Genomic DNA, 2,867 nt, shown 5'->3' with positions numbered 1-2,867 from the left:
GCGGTGAGTGCTGCAAAACGGGGCGGAGCAACGTGCGCCGGCACTGGAGGCTTGTGGGTAAGAGCGCATGCTCAAGTGAAACCCTCGCTGATGTGGGCTCCACACTGTGGACAAAACTGGTTATTCCTTACACCTTGCAATTGGAGAAACCGAGGCTCCACGGTTATTAGGAAGTGCCTTCGGGCCCCTGACTCTTCTTTCTTTTTCGTTTTGTTTTGTTTTGGGGGGGCTCCTTCTCTTCTGATACTATTGTAGTTGTTCCTTATCCGAGGCACATATTTTGGTAATTTGCCCCTCCGAGCCTTAGTTGTCCACCCTATAAAACCAGTGTAATGATAGAGTCTGCTCTATAGAAGGTTTCGGTGAGAATGAAACGAGTTAAGCCACTTTGGACATCATCTGGCACATGCTACGCACAATGAATGCATGGGCATGCAATAAGTATTTATTGAGCACCTACTACTTGCTTACTCTTGAAAACACCAGTGAACAGACCTGACAGAACTGGCTCTCCTCGGGCTGAGGCGATGGCTGGGAGACAGACGGTAAACAAAATGAGCAGATAAATGTATTCTTTCCTTGGGCTGCTGTAACAAATCACACAATAGAAACCTGAAGGCAAGGTGTCAGCAGGGTTGCTTCCTACAGAAGGCGCAGAGACAACTCATCCCATGCTGCTCGCCCAGCTCCTGCTAGCTGGCAAGCTTTGGAGTTCCTTGGCTTGTGGACACATCACTCCAATATCTTTTTCTTGACACGGCTTTCTTCTCTGGGAGTGTCCGTGTCTAAATCTTTCTCTCCTTTCTACTACACGGACACTCCTTTTTCTTAGTAGAACCACTCTAAATCTAGGATAATGTCACCTCAAGATCCTTAATTACATCTGCAAAGACTTTATCTCTTGATATATAAAAGGCTAAGTGACCGATGGTACGTAAGTCCGATTGTCTGACCCACTGGTACATATGATGCACACTGGCAATTTAAAAATAAACGTTGACTCGCGCATGTGCGATACATATAAAACTCTCGCTCGCGCCAATCGCATGCGACGCCAGAATGTATCTGAAGACCAACTATTGGCACTTTGTTGTTGTTGTATCATGTTGTTGTTTATTTATTAATCAATTTATCAATCATTGTTTTTGTCAATGTTTTTTTTTAATATATTTTATTGATTTTTTACAGAGAGGAAAGGAGAGAGATAGAGATAGAGAGTTAGAAACATCGATGAGAGAGAAACATCGATCAGCCGCCTCCTGCACATCCCCCACTGGGGAAGTGCGCGCAACCCAGGTACATGCCCTTGCCGGAATCGAACCCAGGCCCTTTCAGTCCGCAGGCCGACGCTCTATCCACTGAGCCAAACCGGTTTTGGCTTTTGTCAATGTTTTTATATCATGTTGTTATTGTTTGTTTATTAGTCAATTTATTATTTTCATATACATTTTACTAATTTTCTTCTTGACATTTCTATTATAAAGGGTGAATAGTGATATTAAAATATTCTGTATTTTAATTTTATAATACTATCTATACTATTTTGATATGTAGTTTTTTGCAGTAACGTTATTAGTGCACCAATCTTTCCTCTAATTAATTTCCTTTAAATGTACACGAATTCGTGCACTGGGTCACTAGTTTCAAATGAGGTCATACTTACAGGTACCGGGGCTTAGAACATATCTGTCATTATGTTAGTGGATTGGCCAATGACTGACCCCATATAAAGTGCCAGACACTTGTTACCAACAGTTGTCCTTCATGCTTTAGTTTGGGGGTCCTGAGATGAGTACTCAAGGTCACATAGTGTGTTCAGGGGGTGACTCCAGGATGCCCCCATTGCGGGTGGAGACCTGATACAGGAAGGGAAGGATCCTGCTGGGAGCACCAATAAGAAGATGACACAAGAAGCAAGCGGAGGTCAGTCCAGCTGGGACAACAGCATAAGAGCTTGTGTCTCGTTGTGGTCCCACCCAGGGTCAGGGCAGCTGACGCATTTATTATCCAAGTCCCATCTATCATCAGCTTCCCCGGGGAGCTGGCCAAGTCTGGGATGTGTGCAGATGTTGACAGGCAGCCAACAGTGATGCCCTAACTGTGTTAGAGGGATCAAGATGAACTGCCAAACTTGGTTTGTTAGGGTAAAGGCTGCTTGATGTAAACAACAGAAACTGGGGTGCATGAAGTGCCCCGGCATTCATATGGTGGTGGAAGGAGGAAGAAAATCTTGCGCTGCATCACTCCTTTCTGACTTTTCTATGCAGAGGCTTTCTTCTTTTTAATATATTTTTATTGATCTTACAGAGGAAGGGAAAGGGAGAGAGAAATGTCGATGATGAGAGAAAATCATCGATCCTCTGCCTCCTGCACGCCCCCTACTGGGGATGGAGCGCACACGTGCCCTGACGGAGAGTCGAACCCTGACCCTCTGGTTCATAGGTCAATGTTCAACCACCCAGCTATGATGGGAGGGGGGGCGCGGGGCGGGGGGAGGCTTTCTTCTTTTGCCCAATTGGCAAACTCCTATTCACCCTTGAAAACTCTACTTGGGTGACCCCGTGTGGTAGAGTGAGGTCACTGCGGTTTTGTAAGTCCTTTCAACATAGGGTGGCCAGAGTTCTCCATTCCCCTGGGCATAGTGATTGATTAAAAGGGAAGCACATGACCAAGCAAGGCCAATCAGAATCTCCCTTGAGTCCAGCTGACGTGGCTCAGTGGGTGAGGTCAACCTATGAACCAGGAGGTCATGGTTCCATTCCCGGTCGGGGGCACATGCCTGGGTTGCTGGCTTGATCCCCAGTGTGGGGTGGAGGCAGCTGATCAATGATTCTCTCTCATTCAATGATTCTCTCTCATTGATGTTT

The sequence above is a fragment of the Myotis davidii genome, unplaced genomic scaffold (genome assembly GCF_000327345.1).
Source record: "Myotis davidii unplaced genomic scaffold, ASM32734v1 scaffold448, whole genome shotgun sequence".
NCBI lineage: Eukaryota > Metazoa > Chordata > Mammalia > Chiroptera > Vespertilionidae > Myotis > Myotis davidii.
Note: the sequence above shows the minus strand (reverse complement) of the source record.